Here is a 23,262-nt window from a genome sequence, read left to right on the forward strand (position 1 = left end):
ATCCAGAGGCATGGGTGAAAGTGACACAGATGGCAAGAGCTTGCCCTGGACTCCAGCAAAGGGAGGAGGGAGAACATCCTGTTTTGCGTATGTGTTTTGTTTTGGTGTGTGTGCGTGCGTGCGTGTGTGTGTGTGTGTGTATGGTTTTTGTAATCAATGGTCACTGGGGCTTGTGAAAAACAAAACAGGAAATCTCTCTGGACTTTGTGAGTTTCACCATCCAAGCAGCTCTTGGGAAGAAACCCTGCCTGTGGATCTCCACATCCACTGGCTCTTTCCCAAACCCTGGGGAACAGAATGGGGACTGCAGCGACGGCCAGGCAAACCGTGGACAGAGCTCAAACGCACGCTGATAAAAGGCCTGCTTCAGACAGGGAGCCCTTGCAAGGCAGCAGGAGCCAACATGCGTCAGCTCAGGTCCACACTTCCTTATGTCTCCAGTGCTTGCAACACTTCATCCCAAATCCAAATAGATCCCGAGGGAGAAGCAGCATAGAATGTTCCAGCTTCCAGGGACTCTGTAAATCATCTAATTGAATCCGTTTTGCAGATGCACATACAGTGGCCCAGAAAGGCTAGCTGGCTCATTCATGGCGATAGAGCAACTTAGCGGTGAAATGACTCTGTTCCTCCATTTAATCCTCAAAATTTCCCTTTGAGATAGGTGTCCTATCTCCATTCACAGATACGTGGAGGAGTAGGGATTTGAACTGAAGTCCATCTGAATTCTGGCAACCTTGACTACCTCTGGTCACACAGGAACAATAAATGCCAAGATTTCATCCAAAACATCCTTTTCAGCTGCTCGGCTTGTACCACGTGCTTCTGTGGTGTTCGTGTGTGTGCATGTGTGTGTGTCTGCGTGTGTTCTCAGAGGAAAATAAAACTTTACACTGGAGGCATTGTTGACTCTTAGCATTTGAGTAAATGAAGGGACTTAAGAAACAAATCCTGTCCTTAATACAGGGCTAAGGGTTACATTTGCATGGCCATTTGTTTTCATGACAATGAAGGCTTGCTCACTGCTAGCGAATGTTTCCAACTTCTGGCTAATTAGCTAGCAAACCAAGCCCGGCAGGATGAGAAAACAGCCACAAAAATGTTAAGCAATCAAAATAAACAGGGATTTATTCCTGACCCTGTTGTTACTTCTCTAGTTGAACTCAGCATAAGTTATTTCTCCCATTAAGCCTCAATGTCTCCATCTGTAGAATGAGGACACAGAAGCTTTATTTTAAAAGGTTTAATTCCCTGAACTTCCTCCTCCGTACCATGTGCCATCTAGATGCTAAGAAAGGTGATGAACAAGACCTAGTCACTCCAGAGGACTTGACTTACCTGTGCTCAGTCGTGTCTGACTCTTTGCGACCCCATGGACTGTAGCCCACCAGGCTCCTCTGTCCATGGAATTCTCCAGGCAAAAACACTGGAGTGGATTGCTATTTCCTCCTCCAGGGAATCTTCCCGACCCAGGGACTGAACCCACGTCTCTTTTGTCTCCTGCACTGGCAGGCAGATTCATTACTACTGGGCCACCTGGGAAGCCCTCCTGGGAACTGCAAAGGACTCACAGTCTAATGATGAAGACATACACAATTACAATTAATATGGTTCAACTGTTATGAAGTAACTCACGCCAGAGGTTTATGGAAATGCAAAGGAAGAGGACTTTCCAGCTCTAAAAATTCTGACAATGTCTTAGGAATCTTAAACTTCAAGATGACACTCCATATTTAAGATAGATGCTTGGGATCATCTATATATAATGGAAAGTCACTAAGCCAATGAATTAAATTCCATATTCTATACTTACGGTGGCTATGTTTTCCATTGACAGTTATACTCAGGGGCTGACACCAAGTCTGCTACTTTTGACACTGAGATGGTTCTAGTTTGTGTAACCACAAAGATGCCCTGATCTTCTCACTCAAGTCTTGATGAATATGTTATATTCAGTATTAATAAGTGTGGTTTTGAGGCTGTTCAAGCCATACTGGTTAAGGAGATGAAAGGCCTTCTAGAGACAAAGGAATAGACTACCTTTTTACCCCCAGGTTCCCTATTCGTGCCTGATACAGTCTCTAGCAGGTAACATAAGTCAGCCAATATTTGTTAAATTGAATTAAAAGTTCACATGGAATTCTGAATGACATGAACCAAGTTTATAAATGATATCATACTACTACTACTACTAAGTCGATTCAGTCATGTCCGACTCTGTGAGACCCCATAGACGGCAGCCCACCAGGCTCTGCCATCCCTGGGATTCTCCAGGCAAGAACACTGGAGTGGGTTGCCATTTCCTTCTCCAATGCATGAAAGGGAAAAGTGAAAGTGAAGTCGCTCAGTCATGTCCAACTCTTAGCGACCCCATGGACTGCAGCTTACCAGGCTCCTCTGTCCATGTGATTTTCCAGGCAAGAGAACTGGAGTGGGGTGCCATTGCCTTCTCCGATATCATAAAGCCAGGTAAACGTGTATGTGTGATGCTCTCCTTCCCCTAAGATTACTTGTATCTCACATGGATTTGGTACCTCCAAGCCAGAAACTGAGGGGTTACTCTGGGCTCCTCCCTCTACCTCATATGTCTCAAACCAACTTCTCTCACCTGACCCCACAGCTGTCTTACTGGTGTGGATGAGTAATGCCTCTTCTCTAGGCAACTGTCATAAACTCAACTAGCCTTCCAGCTCCGACATTTCCCAGCACATCCTCTCCCAGCTTTCTAAAACATCACTGCTACTCCACCCACCTTGCTGCTGCTGCTGCTGCATCGCTTCAGTCGTGTCCGACTCTGTGCAACCCCATAGACGGCAGCCCACCAGGCTCCGCCATCCCTGGGATTCTCCAGGCAAGAACACTGGAGTGGGTTGCCATTTCCTTCTCCAATGCATGAAAGGGAAAAGTGAAAGTGAAGTCACTCAGTTGTGTCCGACTCTTTTCGACCCCATGGACTGCAGCCTACCAGGCTCCTCCGTCCATAGGATTTTCCAGGCAAGAATACTGGAGTGGGTGGCCATTGCCTTCTCCACACCTTGCTTGAACCCCTTCAAAAGCTCCACCACATTCTGGTCGAGGCCTCTACTTCTTAATCTTTCAAAGTCCTCTGCTGTTCATCCTGTGGCTCTTCTCCCATCTCCTCCTCACCATTGCTGCTCTAGGCGCCAGCATACAGGATCTTACAGGAGTGCACTGCTTCATACCAAGCCTTTCCTCATACTCTCTCTTTGATCTAAAATGCCCTTTCCCCACTTATGTTTCCTTGCTAAAATCCAGGGCATGTTTTGTTCACCAGGATCCTATCACACTTGGGAGATTCTCTCTCTCCTCTCATTCAATTTTTGCACATTTCACATTCTCTTGAAATTTGCTTGTTTATGTGCACTTCTTGCTTATCAGGCTGGGAACACTTCCAAGCCAAGGCAATATATTTGATTCATCTCTCTCTCCCCCCAGCTGCAAGCAAAGGAGTCAACATATCATAGGGTCCCAAAAACATGTGTTAAATTCCATAGATATAAGTAATAGGATGCTTGGCCAAAGAATGAATGTGTATACTTGCTGTTTTTCTTTTTCCAGCAAAAGAGATGACAGCAATGCAACTGATCACCTTAAAAACATTAAGTTTCTCTGGAGTCACTGAAAAGAGGGTTGGGGTGGGTTTGCTGGTAGAATGCCTTTTGGAGACATTTGGGATTACAGCTTGGAGGAGGGTAAGTGGATACCTGTTTGCCCTGGAAGTACTCAGATCTAAAGTAAGATGCTAATAGGGCCCAAGAGAGAGATGGGAGGAAAGGGGGTGGTTGGCATTCTAGTTTTGTAGGGAGATTAGTACCTGAGCCCATGTTGACCATGTTTAATTGGTCAGGAGGAGCTAGGATGGATGGGCATGGAAGGGTTAAGGAAGGCATCGGAGCAGGGCTTGTGCAGAGACAGAAATAGTATTTTAGAGCCTGGCCTGGACCTCTTAGATAGGATCTACCTGAGCCGCCTGCCATACAGCTATCTGCACACCCCCTAGAGTGTCTACAGGAAATGTCCATCACTCGTTGTCCTGGTAGCTGCAGGACTTGGAAACCAGAGGCTGGAGACCAGAGGCTATCGCCCCCCTTCTTTGCGGAAAAAAATAAGTGATGCTGGTATGTCCTGACAGTGAGGAGACTAACTGGTCATCTTGTTACTAATCAATGGGTACATACTTAAACAGATATGTGAGAACATGTTTGGGAAGAGAAGTGGTTAACGTTAGTTGATTTTAATCTCTTATTCCCAAACAGAGTAGGAAGGCAGTTGTGATGACTTAAAACATGACCCTAAACATCTTTGACATGTTCCTCCGCATAAGGTTCTCTCCCCTTGAGTCTGTGCTCTACACCTGCTTACCAAACTACTGCTGCTTCAACTTCTGGGCTCAGGTTTTCCGAAGCTGGCAGCTTCCATGTCATGTCTTTTGGAATGTTCACTCTTAGAGTCCAACTGCCGTGCTGTGAGGAAGCCCAGACAACATGGAGAGGCCACGAGTAGGTACTGTACCAAGAGACCCAGCTGAGGTCCCAGCCAGTAGCCAGGGTCACCTGCCACATGGGTGAGCCACAGAGACCCTGTGACTGCAGCCACAAGAGGGAACCAAGTCAGAACTGCCCAGCAAGGACTTCCCTGGTGGGTACAGTGGGTGAGAATCCGCCTGCTGATACAGGGGACGCAGGTTCAAGCCCTGGCCCAGGAAGATTGCCCATACTGTGGAGCAACTACAGCCTGTGAGCCACAACTACAGAGCTCGCATTCCTAGAGCCTGTGCTCCGCAAGAGAAGCCACTGCAACGAGAGGTCCGTGCACCGAGATGAAGGCGAGCCCCCACTCGCTGCAACTAGAGAAAGGGTGTGTGCAGCCGGGAAGACCTAGCACAACCAAAAAATAATTAAAAAAAAAAAAAAAAAAAACTGACCAGCTCAGCCCAGTCACCCCCAGAACCATTAGAGACAATAATAAAATGATCATCATTTTAAGCTGCCAATTTTGGGGATTGCACAGGAATACATAACTGAACAGAGGTAATTCACGTCTGAATAATCCTGAAAGGTTACTGAGAACAGTCAGAATTAGGGAGCAGCTGAGCAAAGGGAAGTAGAAACAAACTACGTACTGATCCCAGGAGCTAGAGAGAGCTCTGAAGTGCTGACACACGTTCTCACTGCACAGATCCCTGGCACTCCAGACCTGAAAGAGTCCTGGGAGGTGAGACTGGCCTTCACAACTGCGCAGACGAGGTGGCCCCAAAGGAAAAGTGACTTGTCCAAGTTTACACCACACACCTGGCAGAAAACAAACTAAGGTCTTCAAATCAACTAATATTCACTATACAAGGCTGCCAACCTTTGGAACTCGGTTCAAGCCACCAAGTTCTTAGGCTGTTAGATAGGAAACAAATATAATAGCAACATTTACTGAGAGTGTGGTGAGCACTTTAATGTACATCATCTCATTCAATCCTGTCCATAGCCTTATGAAGCAGGTTCTACTGTTACTGTCCCCGTTTTGTAGATGAGGAAACTGAGGTTGGAAGCGTGAAATAGCCTATTCAAAGTCATCCAGCTAAAAAGGGTAGAACAAGGATTTGAACTCAGGTCCTTTGATCCTATCATCATGAACAATATTCTTACTCACTAGAGGATATTAGTAATAGCACTTAACATTTATTGCATGCTCGTGTGTGTTCAGTCACTCAGTCATTCATGTCTGACTCTTTGCTTACTACAAGCCAAGCACTGTTCTAAATGCTTTACATGTATTATTTCTCACAATAACCCTAAGTACTTTAGATGTATTAACTCATTTAATTCTCCCAACAACCTGAGAGGTAGGCATGATTATCATGTTCCGTGTTACACTTATGCCCAAGATCCCGGGGCTAGGAAGTGGTGTGGTCAGGATTTGAAGCCAGAAAGTCTAGCTCTAGAGCCGGTGCTCTGAAATGCAAAGCCTCCAAACACATAATCTAATGGAGACCATCCATTTTTTTTAAATGCTAAGTTCTTGATTCCATTTAACATATACTGAAATTTTTCACTGAACCTATGGGAATGGGCCGATGAAAATGCAATAGATAACTATCACCTACATTTGAGTCACATGTCAGCAATCTTATATAGTTCAATGCAACAGAAGTCAGAGGACTAACTAGTCTCACAGGAAGGGGCCATAGAGCATGAGTGCTTCAGACAGGAGAATCCCAGGGAGCTCTAGCATTTTCTGCCTAACTTGCTGTGTGACCTGAGTAAGTCAGTTACCCTCTCTGGGCCTTATCGTCACCTGTATTTGCTTCAACTTGGACATACATCCCAGAACACGGCTGCTTCTAATCATTATGTGATTTGTCTTCTGGATAAAGCTGTTCACAATTCTGTCACCCCCTTTAACACTTCCCATTGTAGACAAACTACCTGGGACCCCTTAAAGGTCCATGCCAGTAGGCAAAACTACGGAGGCAGCAAAAGCGTCAGCGGTCGGCAGGGGTGAGGGGGGAGGGAAGAGGGAATGGGGGAGTACAGTAGATTTCAGGGCAGTTACCCTATTCCGTAGGACACTATTACAGTGGATTCATGTCATCGTGTATTTGTCAGGACTCACAGAACGCACACCAAGAGTGGATCTTCATGTAAACTGTGGGCTTCGGGTGTTAATGATGTGTCAGTGCCAGCTCACGCTTGTAACACGTGCACTACTGTAGTGCGGTATGACAATGGTGGGGAAGACGGCATGTGGGAAAAATAGGGAGCATACAGGGACTCTCTGCCCTTTACACCGAGGGTTTTCCTGGGAATGTCTATCTGCTCTAAAAAGTAAAGCCTACCGCAAAACTCCAGCAGTGAGCATCCTCTCTGTAGAAGACAGCCCAGATGCTGAGCATGCCACTGACGGTCTTCAAGGAAGGGCAGGAGGGGGATAAAGAAGACAGACACCTATTACGCTCTTCTTCACTCTAGGTCTGGTGCTAGGGCTCTGTTAGCTTCTGTAAGACTCCTAGCAACCTGTGGATACGGCAGCTCTTCCTGTTCCCAGTCATCCTTACAGATGAGCACGTGTAGGGTCAGAGAAGACATCCCAGCCCAAGTCCCCCAGACCGAATGCAGCAGAGCAGAGGCTCCCACACTTTGTCCCTGGACCTCCCTTACCCCACCCCTCCGTTTCAGCCTCTGAGTCAGAGCCACCCACTCACAAGACCACACAGTAAAGGCATACTAATGGGTAAGGACCCATTTCCCTTATGAGAACCTGTGCAGCTCCATCTATGGCTCTATAAATCACAGGAACGACACCTAATTTCCCCTGTCAGGATAAACTACGCTTTCCAAGCCTCTCACGCCTGAAGGATGAGAGCCTAACAGAAGTGCTTGTTAATTTGGGCGACACGGGGAAGACATTGAGAGGTGGCCAGACCCCTTCTTACCACACTTACCTCTGCTAAATGAAAAACTATTAAAGAAATAAATACACAACCCACTGAGATGCTGCTGCATGGGGCTCTGTCAGCTGTCTGTTTCCCAAGATGTACAGAGAAGAGATGATAGGATTATATGATCCTCAGGCAGAGAGCTATTTTTCCTGTCAGTTCACTCTATATTTTAGCTCTCATCCATCTCAGGTAGAAGATGAAGTGTTGGGTTTTAAAGCATTAAAAGTAACAGGGAGCATTGCTGAGCAACGTACATGCCAGACACAGTGCTCAGTGTTCGGCGTGAGGAGTCATTTTCATCTGCATGGCAATGCCATGGCTCGGGTACTTCCATCACTCCCATTTAACAGAGCAGTGGCCACAGGTCTGGAAAAGGTCAGTTTTCATTCCAATCCCAAAGAAAGGCAATGCCAAAGAATGCTCAAACTACCACACAATTGCACTCATCTCACACACTAGTAAAGTAATGCTTAAAATTCTCCAAGCCAGGCTTCAGCAATATGTGAACCGTGAACTTCCTGATGTTCAAGCTGGTTTTAGAAAAGGCAGAGGAACCAGAGATCAAATTGCCAACATCTGCTGGATCATGGAAAAAGCAAGAGAGTTCCAGAAAAACATCTATTTCTGCTTTATTGACTATGCCAAAGCCTTTGACTGTGTGGATCACAATCAACTGTGGAAAATTCTGAAAGAGATGGGAATATCAGACCACCTGACCTGCCTCTTGAGAAATTTGTATGCAGATCAGGAAGCAACAGTTAGAACTGAACATGGAACAACAGACTGGTTCCAAATAGGAAAAGGAGTTCGTCAAGGCTGTATATTGTCACCCTGTTTATTTAACTTATATGCAGAGTACATCATGAGAAATGCTGGACTGGAAGAAACACAAGCTGGAATCAAGATTGCCAGGAGAAATATCAATAACCTCAGATATGCAGATGACACCACCCTTATGGCAGAAAGTGAAGAGGAACTAAAAAGCCTCTTGATGAAGGTGAAAGTAGAGAGTGAAAAAGTTGGCTTAAAGCTCAACATTCAAAAAACGAAGATCATGGCATCTGGTCCCATCACTTCATGGGAAATAGATGAGGAAACAGTGGAAACAGTGTCAGAGTTTATTTTTCTGGGCTCCAAAATCACTGCAGATGGTGACTGCAGCCATGAAATTAAAAGACGCTTACTCCTTGGAAGAAAAGTTATGACCAACCTAGATAGCATATTCAAAAGCAGAGACATTACTTTGCCAACAAAGGTTCGTCTAGTCAAGGCTATGGTTTTTCCTGTGGTCATGTATGGATGTGAGAGTTGGACTGTGAAGAAGGCTGAGTGCCGAAGAATTGATGCTTTTGAACTGTGGTTTTGGAGAAAGCTCTCGAGAGTCCCTTGGACTGCAAGGAGATCCAACCAGTCCATTCTGAAGGAGATCAGCCCTGGGATTTCTTTGGAGGGAATGATGCTGAAGCTGAAACTCCAGTACTTTGGCCACCTCATGTGAACAGCTAACTCATTGGAAAAGACTCTGATGCTGGGAGGGATTGGGGGCAGGAGGAGAAGGGGACGACAGAGGATGAGATGGCTGGATGGCATCACCGACTCGATGGACATGAGTCTGAGTGAACTCCGGAAGTTGGTGATGGACAGGGAGGCCCGGTGTGCTGCGATTCATGGGGTTGCAAAGAGTCGGACATGACTGAGCGACTGATCTGATCTGATCTGATCTGAGACTGAGGCCCCAAGGACTCTGTGTTCTTTGCCTGTGTCACATAGCCAGTATTTGGCACAGCAAAATTCACACTTGGTGGTGGTGGATTAGTGGCTAAGTTGTATCCGACTCTTGTAACCCCATTGACTGGAGACTGCTAGGCTCTGTCCATGGAGTTCTCCAGGCAAGAATACTGGAGTGGGTAGCCATTTCCTTCTCCAGATCTTCCCGACCCAGGGATTGAACCCAGGTCTCCCGCATTGCCGGCAGATATTTTACCAACTGAGCTACAAGGAAAGCCCAAAATTCACGCATAAGTGCGTCAAATCCCAAAGCCTAAATGTTTCACCAGTGTGAGCTAATTTAATCCTGCGAGCTCAGTCTTCGAGTTACACGAGACATCACTATAGCATTATAATAACTTCTCCATCCTTTCCTTAGGCAGTTTCAGCTCGGTTTCTGTTTCTTACCAGTGAAAGAGCTATGACTGCAACAAGTATAAATATTCTGTGTTGCTGTGTCGAAACAGTGTTATGGGAAGCGTGGGTCTGTCTTTCATCCCCTCTCTCTTGCTTATCTTGTAAAATTCTTTCATCGTTCATTTATTTAAAAGTTCTATTCATGAAAAAGCAAAAAAATAAATAAATCAAAAACGTTGAAAATAAATACTCTGTTTTAGCCTGGCACACAGGGCCTTTTACACAGTGATACTGTACAATGTCCTCAACATCACATCCTACTACACATCGCTTCCCAGCCCTGCATACCATCTCTGGTAGCCACCTGTCATGAGCCAGACAGGGAACAGACTCATGCCACTGTGCCTTTGCTCATGGCTTCCCTCAGCCTATAATATCTTTCCTCCATTCTACCTTTAAACAAAGCATTCTCATTAGTTAAGACCCACTACGACGGCAATCTTCTCTGAAAACTCTCTTCTGATTTCCCAACAGAACTCAAGGCCCCCATGGCACCTTGGACGGCACATCCATTGATGAACTACAGGATTTTATCCATTTGCATGTCTGTTCTCTCCACTGAACTGTGAGTTCATCGCTTTATTTTATCGTAAGCTCCTTGCACAAGGCCTGGCCCAAAGAAGGTACTCCATAAATGTCTGTGATAGGAATAAGCATTGCATGAATGACTGGTAAATGCTGAGGACTGGAAGAGTGGGAGCTCTTCTCATGTCTGATCTGTGTTATCCTTATCGCCCTGCTCAGTCAGCAGGGCCATAGACTGTGCTCACAGCCTTCCAAACCATCTCCAGACTATTTGTCCCGCCTGTCACTGAGCTGATAGCAATTGTGAAAATGACAAATAGCAGACCAATTATGAGCAATAGGAGACATCAGCTATAACTCCTGGGAGAAGACCCAGCCATATCAGTAGCCTCATCCATCTAATCGTGAGTCATCTTCCCAAGGCATCTTGCCCTGTGACCTTGAACTGCCAAGGGCTTCTCAGTCCCACACAAATCCGAGTTCTCTAGCGGACCGCTCCTCCTCTCGGCCTGTCTCCTCCAAGGCGTTGCTCCTGGCCCGCTCCGTCCTGGAAGGGGAACCTGGATGGAACTCACACACTTTTCCTAAGGGAAGCCTTTAGCCAGCGATCCCAGCCACACCCAACAGGCCAGACCTGCCTCCCTGGGCCTGCTGTCCTTTGACAGATAGCAACTCCTCTCTCCTCTGGTGAGGCCATCTGGATCTGGGAGGCGGGTGGGAAGGTTTTGAGAGGGGGATTTGTCCAAGACTGTGGCGTTTCTGTTGCTAAATGCTAGCTTCAGTTCGTGGTGAGTTCCTGAGTAAAGGACTGTGCAATTTCCCTTCTGCGGTCACTGGTGACTTCACTTTTCCAGTACGCCCATCTTCCCTCAGGAGGCGTCTGAGGAAGGCAGCCTCCCCAGCATCTGGGGCCCCCGTGGTCGGGCCTGTGGGTGGGGGCAGGGAAAGAAAGGTCAGGGGGCAGGAGGGGACATGCTTTGTCTGGACCCACACTGACTTTATCTTTGCCTTGGAGAGGGCGCCTTGGAAATCTGGCTAAGGAAATCATGAAAAGGGAGATTTCTACCCGATTCACTGGAGCCATATTTCCACCCTGATCAGTTGGACTCTGAGAAGCCTTGATCCCTTAATCCAGCAAAGGACATTACATATGCTGGAGGAACAGCAGAGCATGGAGGATAAGCATACGATCTTTGGAACCAGATCCCTGGATTCAAGTCTCAGTGTCATCACTGAGCAAACTCAATAGACGTGACTTCACTTCTCTGCACTTCATTCCCACATGTGTAAAATGGGGCTATATTGATACCTACACCTCAATAAAGAGTGGCATAAAAATCCTTTATAAAGTCCCTAAGATAATGCCAGAACCACCCATATGTCCACACATACACATATATTTGATAATTATAGAGTACTGACAAAGCTCTAAACCTGGATATTCTCCAAATGGAAGATAATTATGCTGAATTATTATTGCTTATTATTATCGTAATACCATTGTTATTCATAATTATTTACAGGCAACAGTGATTCTAGGCACATCTGTGCTCAGAATTATTTTTATTCTTTTTAGTATTTTTTCCAATGGAGAAAAAACATGTTATTAGAACCAACTATCAGAGACAGTAAGATGACCTCTGCCTTTGGGAAAGTAGGCCTGTCCTAGTCTCTGTGAACTGACTACCCTTTTGGTTTTTCAATCAGCAGAAGCTTGGGGGGTAAGATGATTACAGTTATCATGCACCTACTCTGTGCTAGATGCTCTATCAGAAGCAAGAGTTGAAGAAGGAGAGAGGAGAAGGAAAAAACAATGAGAAAGGGGATAAAGAGGAAGAAGACAAAGGAAGGGGGAGAAGATGCAATTAACACGAATCAAGTTTCTACTCACCCTAGGCATCACTAAGTGCTCTGCATATATAATCATATTCAACCTAACAACAATTCTGTGAGTTACATACTATTACCCTCCTCACTGAGATTCTCAGCAATTATTAAGTTCCAGTATGCAGGAAAAGAAGAATGTAAGCCTAGGTCATCTGATTCTTATACTGTCCATATTCACATATGTCACCCAATATAATATCCAGAACCAGCCTAGGCAGCAAATCTTATCATTCCCATCTGACTGAAGAGAAAAGGAAGTTCAGGTAGGCTAAGTCACCTGTTCACTAACATCCATCGTGCATATGTGTTAGTTGCTCAGTTGTGTCCGACTCTTTGTGACCCATGAACTGTAGCCCACCTGGCTCCTCTGTTCATGGGATTCTCCAGGCAAGAATATTGGAGTGGGTAACCATTTCCTTCTCCAGAAGATCTTCCCAACTCAGGGGTCGAACCCAGGTCTCCACTGCAGGTGGATTCTTTATGGTTTGAGCTACCGGGGAAGCCCTTTACAAGTGTCCATGGAATTGGCAACATCCGACAGGTAAGCATAAAATATGGAATTCAAATCTAGATCTGATGGACTCCAAACCATGGGAAAACAACTCACTCAAACACCTAACATTTCAAAATCTCACTAATAAGTCTTTACTCCGAATGTTACATTAATGCCTTCCTGAAAAAAAAAAAAATAATATATATATATATAGATAAATATAAGTGTAGATTATACCTATACAATATAACTACCTTATAACTACCTTGGACATACCCTTCATCCCTATGTCCTCCAGTCCCACTCAAAATGGGACCCGCAAGCTTGAGAAACAGTAACTGTGAGGCACCAGGGACAGACGGACGGACAGACAGCCTCACCAATGTGGGAGCCCCGCCCTCAGGCAGCCACCGTGCTTCCACTTCCTGGCATTCCTTCTGAGTTTCTGAAGGGAAGCCATAATTTCTGGAAAGGATTCAGGTTGGGCAATCTCAAGTTAAAGGAGCCAAGCCCAAGTTCTTTTAAGAATGAATCAATGTTTCTAGAACAATGTTGAGATGAGGGTGTTGGAGTGAAGACACCGACTTCAAGTAGATGGTGTAACCAGTCAGCTTCCAAAGGGCTGAGAAGTGACTGAAAGGTAAAAACAGAACAGCTTGTTTTACCATCAAGGAAAGGTGAGGGAAAAGATAGTGACAGGAGGTGACTTGAGATCCCAAGAAAGGCCACTGATGACAGAACAGGCTTGCCCACGTCCAAGAGCAGAGAAAGGAGCCAAAGATGCAGTCGTCTCTATAGCTTACATACTGAAACAACAGGCTATGGGACCACACAGATGCAACTTTAAAATTCTGGTTCCGTAACTACTGGCTGTGTGACACTGATAAGAGATTTTCCCTCTGAGCCCCCGTTTCCTTTAATGAGCCAAAAATTATGTTTTGAATACTATGAGCATGACAGTAAAGATAGAAGCTATTGTGACTCAGGACAGAGCCAAAAGTCTGGAAGCAAGAAACTTGGATGCTACCCTTAATTCTGCAGGCAAGCAAAGCAGTCTGTGTGTGTTCTAACTTCTTTCTCCATCACACACACATCAAGAAGGATATAGGCATACTGGAGTTCTTTCAGAGGCAAACACTCAGAATGGCTAAGGCTGAGTCTGAGATGAGAAGCAGACTCATGTGATGAAAAGCAATCGAAGGAACCGAGGGTGACTACCAGAAGAGCCCAACAGAGTCCAAAGATATCACCAGACACCTGAGACACTGTCGCTTAGAGCCAGGAGAGAGGACAGACTTTTACTGAGCTGCTTTCTATGAGCCAAACATTGCTGCTAAGCATCTTACATGGATCATTTCAGTTAATCTGTGAAACAACTCTATATGGTAGACATTATTAATCCCATTTTCTTCATGAGAAAAAAGAAGAAGCTTGAAAACTTAAGTAAAGTGTTCAAAGGCATAGAGAAATTTTGTAGCAAAGCTGGTATTTGAATCTTCATCTCTCTGATTCCATATGTTCTGTCTGGTAAGTCAAGAGATAAGTCTATCTTGGTACAGTGCTGATAGATGGGACTGGAAACAACATAGACAAGGCATGCACAAGGAAATATTTTGACTGTATATAAAGAAGGATGCCCCAGTAGTGAGAGATCAGGCTGCTTAGGGCTCCCTGAGCAAGTTCTTCCTGGGAGTATCCAACAGGAGATGGGAGAAAAGAATCAAGCCACAGACCAGGGCTGGGCTAGATGCCTGCAGAATCTCTTCCACTTCGGAGTGTGTCTGTTCTTTCATCATCATGGGCACTGTAATATAATGATAAAACATGGAGGGGGACAAACAGGGGAAGAACAGCAAGGTAGGGGAAGTAAGACAAGTCAGAGCTTGTCTATACTCAGCACTTACTATGCACCAGGTGCAAGGCTAAGCATGTTAGATGCCCATCTCATTTAATACAATAACCTCAGAAATTATTCATCGTTATTATTAACCTGACATCACAGCTGAGGTAATTAAGGCTCAGAATCCCTTGCCAAAAGTCACGCAAAGAAAGGGAAGAGTCAGGACTTGGTGCCAGAAATGACCAGCATCAAAGACAAATATCAAGTTATTTTATTACATCACTGTGGTCTACAATTCTACCAATACTGGTTGTGGTGGATTGCAAAAAAAAAAAAAAAAAATCAAGCCCGGTTGAGCCTCTACACCTAACTACCAAGTTACAAGAAATGGAGGGACAGAAAGTGAAAGTGAAAGTCACTCAGTTGTGTCCTACTCTTTGCAACTCCATGGACTATACGGTCCATGGAATTCTCCAGGCCAGAATACTGGAGTGGGTAGAGGAACACGCTAAATAATACCATGAAGCTGCAATGAGCAAAATCCCCATTTTCCTCAATAAAATATCACAAGGAATAAAAAGATTTGTAGGAAGAAGCTGGTAGACTAAAAGAGATTTAATTATCAGCCAAACATAATGTTTGGATCTTACTTGGATCTCAGTTTGAATGAATTGATACTGAAAATATAAGAAAATCTAGTAAAAATGAAAATGACTATATATTTGATGGTGTAGAAGAATTGTTAGCTTGGAAAGCAAGGTGACAATAATGATATTTTTTGAGTCCTTATATTTTAGAAATATGAACTTTGTCATTTATATATCAAATTATATTGTGTTTGAGGTGAGAGAGCCGGTGATGCAGGGTTGGAATAAGCCGATTATTACTGAACCTTAAAGATGACAGATACACAGAGATTCACGATACTAGTCACTTTACCTTCGTGTATGTTATAATTCTCTAAACTAAAATGGTTTGGAGTTTGGTAGCAGAAAATCCAGGAATTTGGCAATGCCCTTCCCCCACATTGGAAAATGTGGAGAAGAATCTAAAATGGAAAGGAAACACGTAGTCCAAGAAGACATTAATTCCTTGAGGGTTTCCTCTCTTCCCAGGACTTAACGCTATGCCTGGGACCCTTCTGCTCAGAAACACAAGGAATGACGGGACTCTGTTGACCAGATCACCCACCTGTGTAATGTCACAAACTCATGCTGCTTCCAACTGCACCTGCCTGATGAATGGGGAGGCACGTTTGGAATGACTTTTTTTTTCTTCTTCTAAGATTAGAGAGAAATGGACAGAGAGAGTTGAATTGCTGGTGAATTCTCTCTGTGCCCTCATGACGGAAGTTGTCTAATGACCCAAGAAGAACCCCCTGTGAACAGGGATAAGCTCCAGCAGGGATGGGGCCTCCGCTTGCTCCATTTCTGGAAGCCCAGCACGTTCCTGGCTGCTGTGACTGACACCCTGAGATAAACGAGGACTGTGTGATGGATGAGTGGTGGTGGGACAGCTGGAAAAGGGATTCCAGCCCCAGCTTTGACCTCTGCCAGTCCTGGGGGCTTCAGAGGGAGGTATCCCCTCTCTGTGAGCCTCAGTTTTCTTACCTGTAAACTGAAGATAAACACTGCAACCTTTATAGGACTATTGCAAGAATTAAGGGAGTTAGCACATGTGAAAATACCACTGAAGCATGTTGATGCAAGTTGGTCATTCATTTTTTACACTTATTTATTTTCATTAAATATATATTTATTGAACTCTACTATGAGGCAGAAGCTATTGGTGCAATGCTGAGCAAAAGTTTGTCTAGACCCTGGTCTTGTGGAGTTTATCTCCTACTGTATAGGAAAATATTTTGACTCAATATCAGAATGGCTATTACAGAAATCAGGGAAACAGAATGCTCAGGAGTCCCTGAGCAAGCTGTTGCTGGGAATGCTCCGATACAGGCACTGCAACATTTGTGAGATGTGGTTTACCTGCTCTCCCTCTCCAGTGGCACTGCTGTCATCTTAAAATAATGAAAGGCAGAGGGGGAGACGTTAGTCAGATAACTAGACAACATGCATAAGAGCACAGTGAGAAACTATGATAGCTGTTATGAAAGATAAAAAAGATTCAAGAAAGTAAGTAAACAAAGAAACACACAGGGGATCTTATCACATCTAGAAGCCTCGGCAATATGGTGGGTGAAACAATTAACTCAGTGCAAAGAAAAAAGGAGCAGAGGGTAAAACAAACTCCAAGTAGAGGGAAGAGCATCTGCGGAAGCCACAGAAAGTGGAGGACCACTGACTTGAGCACAGAAGGAAGAGGGGTACAGGAAAAAAGGAGGTGTATGAAGTTGGAGGGGCCAGTTCGAGCAGCCCCTTGGAGGCTACAGTAAGCACCCTGGTCTGGATCCTGAGAGCACCCGGAAGCCAGTTAAGGGTTTTCATTGGAAAAGTGATGGAAGCAAGTCTTAACTTGGAAACTATCAGTCAGGCTACCAGGAAGAAAATAAATTAGAGGAGCCAAGGGTCACTGTTAGTCGACTATTACAACCATCCAGCCAAGACTTGGACCAACGTGGGTAAGAGTGGTCATATTTGAGAAATTCCTAAGAAGAAAAATCTACAGGATTTGTTAACGAGCTGTAGTTTGAGGGGGATGAGCACAGATGAAGGACAGAGAATCATCAAGGATGTCTCACTGCTTTCCAGACTGCAAGAGCCGAATGGAAATCAATAGATGCCTACCAAAAGAAAGGCAGCATCATTTATGGCAAAAACGCTATCTCCAATAGTTACCAGTGAGGAGAAGCCACTGTATTTCCATTGGATGGGGGACGGGGGGTAGTCGGTCCTGGAGTGAACGGGGCTGAATCGGTGTTGACAGCAGAGGTAATCTATTCTTTCAAATATCTTGGCCATTGAGTAAAAGAAATGAAGACACAGTAGCAGGAGGAGGCAATGTTAGGCAACGACAGTGTCCTTAGTAGACATTAGACTTCGTATTTTACACTTCATTAAAATGTACAAGGGAAGTAGCTAAGAGAGTATAGCAAAATGAGAAAAAGCAGAAGTGCTCAGATCAAACCTTGACTGTACCAGTTCTTATTTATAGTATTGTGGGACAAGTGATGTAACTTCTATGCCTCAGTTTTCCCAAGGGGGAAAGAAAGATAATAACATTACTCAACATGTGGGGTTGATGAGAGGGTTCAGTGAAGGGAGTACATAAAGTGTTTGAGCAGACCTCCTTGCACAGTTGAAGTGCTCAGTAAATGGTTGTACTTAAACATACCAGGAAAAGGCATTCTTCAGTTCTCCTTTTTTCCTACATTTGCTAACTGAATTCAATGTCCCATGGAGGAAAAAAAAAAAAAAACAACAAAAAGAGCTCTATACACTCTGACACGCAAAATGCTTGCATTTGCTAAGTCTATATGTCATGCATATTTACAGAATCTTGTAGTTTTCTGTTCTCATGAAACAGCTATGTTTTCCAGTTTTGCAAGGAGGCAAGCCAAGCATTAAGTTCCTCTTTTGTAATTGACCATAAGCGTGTTGAGTAATATGTGGATTATATCCCCCTCTTCTCTTTGATCTTCCTTCTTGCCAAGAACTGCCTGACAGCCTGGTTCCTGGCCAGTTCACCTCCTTATAATGCACCGATGGAGAGGAAGTGGCCCACAATAGCAGAGGAGATTTACTCCAGATTAGAAGTACTTGACTTTCTTAATCCCTAAGCAAGGAATTCCCTGAAGAATTTCAGAATGAGAACGCCATAGGAACCACGTTTTGGAGTAGTGGTTCTCAAGTTCGGCATGCAGCAGAATCACCTGGGAAGCTTGTAAAAATGAAAATTCTCCAGCCTCACTCCTCTAGAGAAACAGAATCAGGAAGAGGAAGCCAGGAACCTGCATGAAAAAAAAAAAAAAAAAAAAACGCTTCCCCCATCTTCAATTTAAGTGACCCTGATTGACTTTGTGATATTCTGAGAGCCAAGTCTCCACACTCCACTAGGCACTCCTGACCTCTTATTCTGCTTTATTTTCCCTTCTCTTTGCCTTTTAAAATACTAGATTATTTACTATTCTGATTGCTTATGTCTCCCACATACACTCCAGGAGAAATTTAAGTCTCCAAATGGCTGTCATATGTGCCTGTTTTGCTCCTTAATGTATCTCAAAAGTCCAGAACAGTGCCTGGCCCATAAGAGACCCTTAATAAATATTTGTTAAAATCATTTGAACTGAATCACCATCCTCCCAGACATCCCATATGCAGACTTCCACTGTGGACACCCCAACTAACTGGTCCTCTTATCATGGTGTCCTGCAACATTTGAGTCAAAAATACTTAGGAACTTTGCTGATGCCATATACCCTTTTCCCGGGGCGGTGGGGGCGGGGGTGGGGTGGGGTGGGGAATACAGTAATATATAATTCTGCACAAATTTTCTGAGGATGGAGATCCGATAACCATTTAAGATCAGCGATCTGCAGACCCCACATTAACAAACCTGAACACAAAACCAGTCCTGGTCCCTGCAATTCAACCTCTAACTGTTATTGATGTAGTTATTATCCTAAACTTCACATCCAGTTATGTCTTTCCCTTGACCCCAAATCTTGAAGATTTCCCTATAGTTCATGTGGTACCCAAATCCCTCAGCCCAGAATTCAAAGTTTCCACAGGCCAGTCTTCTGCACATCACTTCTCCAGTTTTATCGCTCCCCAACTGTACGAATGATTGACTAAACAGACACAGTCTGGACGCAGACTTCCTGGGTCAGAGTCACTAGCTACGTTATGTTAGATAAATTATTTACCTAAGTCCTCAGATATTTTTAAATTTGTGGAACAGGCATACTAGTGCACACTTCAAATGTGCCAAAGGAAAGAACGAACACATATGAATACACACGGAGCACTTCTAAAATGCCAGGCATATAGTTGGCACTCAATACTTGCTGGGTTTTACTCTTCTATGCGTTTGGCACATAGTATCGGACATAACTTTCTTTCCTCTTCTTTTCCAACGTACCTTAGTCTAGGCTAAGGTTTGTCAAAGTTTTTGCAAAGGACTAGAGTGAATATTTTGGGCTTGGTGTGTCCTACCGCCTCCTGGGGTGACTGCTCAACAGAGCCGTCGTGGCTGAGAAGCAGACATAGATGATATGTAGAGGGATGAGCGTGGCTATGTTTCACAAACTGTCTTTATAAAAACACATGGCCTCCGGGATTCTACCCATGGATCAGAAACTGGCCCAGATGAGCTTCAGCATCTCAGAGACTCAGTTTCAAGTTTCTCTGAGCCTCAGTCTCCTCATCTATTAAACTGGGATGATGAGAATATTTCCCTCAGAAGTTCTTGGATGACTGAATGAGATAAAACACATAAAGCCCTTGGCAGAGTTTTTGGTGTATAATCTAAATACATCAGGTACATAGGACTATCTCCATCATCAACAGACTAGTCTCAAACTATATCCACCGACCGCCCACATCCACCTTCCCTGCAGCAAGAAACTCTTCCAGATTTACCCACTCCAGAGATTCTTCCTCCCTCTTTCCTAACAGTGTTGGAATGTCTGTTGTGTTGTTTGAAAGTAAATCATGCATTAATGTAGCATATGCAAGCAATTACAGTTACTTATGTGATGTGGCTCTTGTGCGTCATCCCCTAGACTGCGAGCTCCTTGAAGGCGCAGTCTGGGTCTTACTTCCCCTTGCATTAGCTCTCCTAGCACAGTATCTACAGACGCCCAGTGTGAGGTGCTATCAGCAGTGGCGACGCTGGCCTTGTTAACGGTAGTGGTCCCAGCCGTGGGTATGGTTGTGGTAATAACGGTGGCGGGGGTGGGGAGGGCGGGCGGATCTTGGCTGTTAATTTCTTTTCAAAGAGCGGTCATTTGGAATTTTTCTTCTCAGTTTGAGCCAAGAAGTGTAAATTGAGTAAACAAGTCTTTCTGGCAGAGAGAAAGGATCTGTTAGAAGGTTAGAAAACCACAACAAGACCAAAATTACACATGGCTCTTCCTAGGGCAGCATGGAAAAGAAAAAGAAAAAAAAAAAAAAAATCACATTATTGGAATCCAGGGGACCCAAGCACTAGAAAAAAAAAAAATCATCCAGAGATACAGAGTATTTTATAGCCTTCCAAACACCAGCAAACATTCTCTTAATTTTTCTATATGATCTCTGCAGAGAAAGTTACCACCCATTTCACAAATGAGGACTCTGAGTGTGAAACAAAAGACATCTCCGAAGTCAGAAGCCATGGCTGACTACTTTGAATTCAAAATTGGCTGTGTGCCCTACAGCAGGTCATTCCTGTCTCTAGGTCTCAGTTGTACTATTTGTAAAATAGAGAGTGTATGATTTTAATATCCCATCTCTACTCATAAATGCTGGGTCACTGGGATGGAGTGCAAGATATAAGAATCTTTCTCTGCCCAATGTTAACTTAAGGAGTACAAGTGGTAATATCTTTGGGTGGAAAATAAGTTGCAGGTTACAAGGTGCTTCGTCCAACCTCAAAATACATCACTTATTTTCAGGGGAGCATCTAGATCTGACCCTGGATCTGCCACAGAGGCCTGTGGATAAATTAGCCCATACTTTTCATCCTACAGATACCGAGACCAGAAGAAAGTGTCTGTCACTCAGTCCTGTCCGAATCTCTGTGACCTCATGGACTGTAGCCCACCAGGCTCCTCCGTCCATGGGCTTCTCCAGGCAAGAGTACTGGAGTGGGTGGCCACTTCCTCCTCCAGGGCATCTTCCCAACCCAGGGACTGAACCCTGGGTCTCCCACACTGCAGGCAGACGCTTTACTGACTGAGTCACCAGGGAAGAACAAAGACCGAGACAGCAGAGGCATCCATGCCCAAGAACACGCAGCAATCCAGGGGAGCCTGGCAGAAACAACAGAGGCATCCATGCCCAATAACACGCAGCAATCTGGGGGAGCCTGATAGAGACAGCAGAGGCATCCATGCGCAATAACACGCAGCAATCCAGGGGAGCCTGCTAGAAACAGCAGAGGCATCCATGCCCAATAACACGCAGCAATCCAGGGGAGCCTGGTAGAGACAGCAGAGGCATCCATGCCCAATAATACGCAGCAATCCAGGGGAGCCTGGTAGAGACAGCAGAGGCATCCATGCCCAAGAACACGCAGCAATCCGGGGGAGCCTGGTAGAGACCACAGGTATTCCAGTTCTCTAGTGCTTCCAGAGATTACTCCCAACCCCAAAATGGAAAGGGGTAGGTTATGTAATGCCTATTTTATAAGTGAGTGAAATGAAGGTTACCCAGATAATCAGTGGGAGAGACGGGACTCAAATCTGCCTCGATCTGGCTCTTCCCCATGACACAAGTTTTCTCCCACATTTGGCCATGTCCCTAGTACTCTGGGCACTTGCAAAGTGATTGAGTACTACCTACAAGAGGAGGTACCAAAGGAAGCATGGAAAAAGGAAGAGCTCAGTTTAGACAAATAGCACTTTTATCATAGAAAACATAAGCCCATGACATGTTACACTTGGAGCCTCTTCCTCTTTTTCACCCAAAAGCTAAGTTAGCAGTCACCCAAAGTCTTATACATTTAAGCATTAGCTGTGCTTAGCTAAGTTCTGTGGCTTTGGGCTGTATAAGGGTCACTTAACAGGTGGAGGGGGAAGAATAATGTTATTAATCAAGCTCTCCCTCATTAAGACTTTTTTCCTGCTTTGCTTGTTCAAAACCACAAAGTGTAATGAAGGATTCCTTTCCAGCACATTCCTGGAGATAGACCGAAGGAGACCCCAACCACCAAAGGAGCTAGAGTCCAAGGGTCCCCAAGATTATGCAGAGTACACCCTGGCCCTGGTCCAGAATCAGACCAGAACAAGCCCCACGAACCTCAGGCAAGTCACACCCCTTCTGTGACACTTCCTGACAGTGTCCTGGGACTCAGGAGTTGACTAAGCACCTCCAATAACTGAAGGAAGTTCTCACCTGTTCTCACATAACAGGATGGTTCCATTCTGTTCTGGAAGGTCAACAGGAGGAAATCCTTTTACTTATGTATAATTCCACCCATGGTATCCTTTCTCTATGAGTTCCAGTGATATTTATAAAGTGAGAGAATACTCTTGAAATCCCTCCATTTGCATTCTGACCTTTTGGGTTAACCAACCATCTCTCTTGTACAAAATGCGGATCCTGCTCTGAAGGCCATGTCCCTAGCACTCTGGGTACTTACAAACTGATTGAGTACTACCCAAGGAAGCATGGAAAAAGGACGGGGTCAGTTTAGGAAAGTAGCATTTTTATCATAGAAAAGATAAGCCCATGACATGCTACAATGCCAGGCACTGCGCAATCATCACGATCTGGTCCCATGAGGCCGGGATCACAAGACTCTAGGATGCACCCACAGAGCTCCCCATCTGGCCCCCAGGGAGACGGGCCGCGTTTGCACATTCTTCAGGCCTCTAGAGGAGCTGCACCTTCAATCTGGAATGCTCTCAGGTCTTCCTCTGCCAAAGGAAGAGTCCTCCACTTTTGCTTTATGCACCTGACCTCAAGAAATTATCCCAACATCACTCCACTAAGGAAGTCAAGCCTCCTCTGACCCCATGTGACCCTCGGTCACCCACTGTGAACCCCCAGGCCTGGCCCTCTCTTGGGACTCAGCAGTTTGTTCTCACTTATCTGGTGTGAGTGTTTCAGTGATATCTTCCTCCCCCAGTCTGTAAACTCCATGAAGAGGAAGCCCACGCCTGTTTGTGTCCACGTGTGTCCATTTGTCCTGCTCTTCAAGGCAAACAGGCACTCAGAAATAGAAGTAACCCAAGAACGACTGTGCTGCAAAGGCAGCAGGTGTCCCGTAAGGAGAACA

The 23,262-nt window shown here is 44.9% G+C and overlaps 1 protein-coding gene across 9 annotated transcripts in view; it reads right to left on the reverse strand.

The window, feature by feature from the left end:
• The window catches only part of ASTN2 (astrotactin 2), a 1,042,634-nt gene that overhangs the window by 176,670 nt on the left and 842,702 nt on the right, over positions 1–23,262 (reverse strand). The window lies entirely within an intron of this gene.

The sequence above is a fragment of the Bos grunniens genome, chromosome 8 (assembly GCF_055505025.1).
Source record: "Bos grunniens cultivar Pamir isolate PY7600 chromosome 8, Bosgru_T2T1.0, whole genome shotgun sequence".
NCBI lineage: Eukaryota > Metazoa > Chordata > Mammalia > Artiodactyla > Bovidae > Bos > Bos grunniens.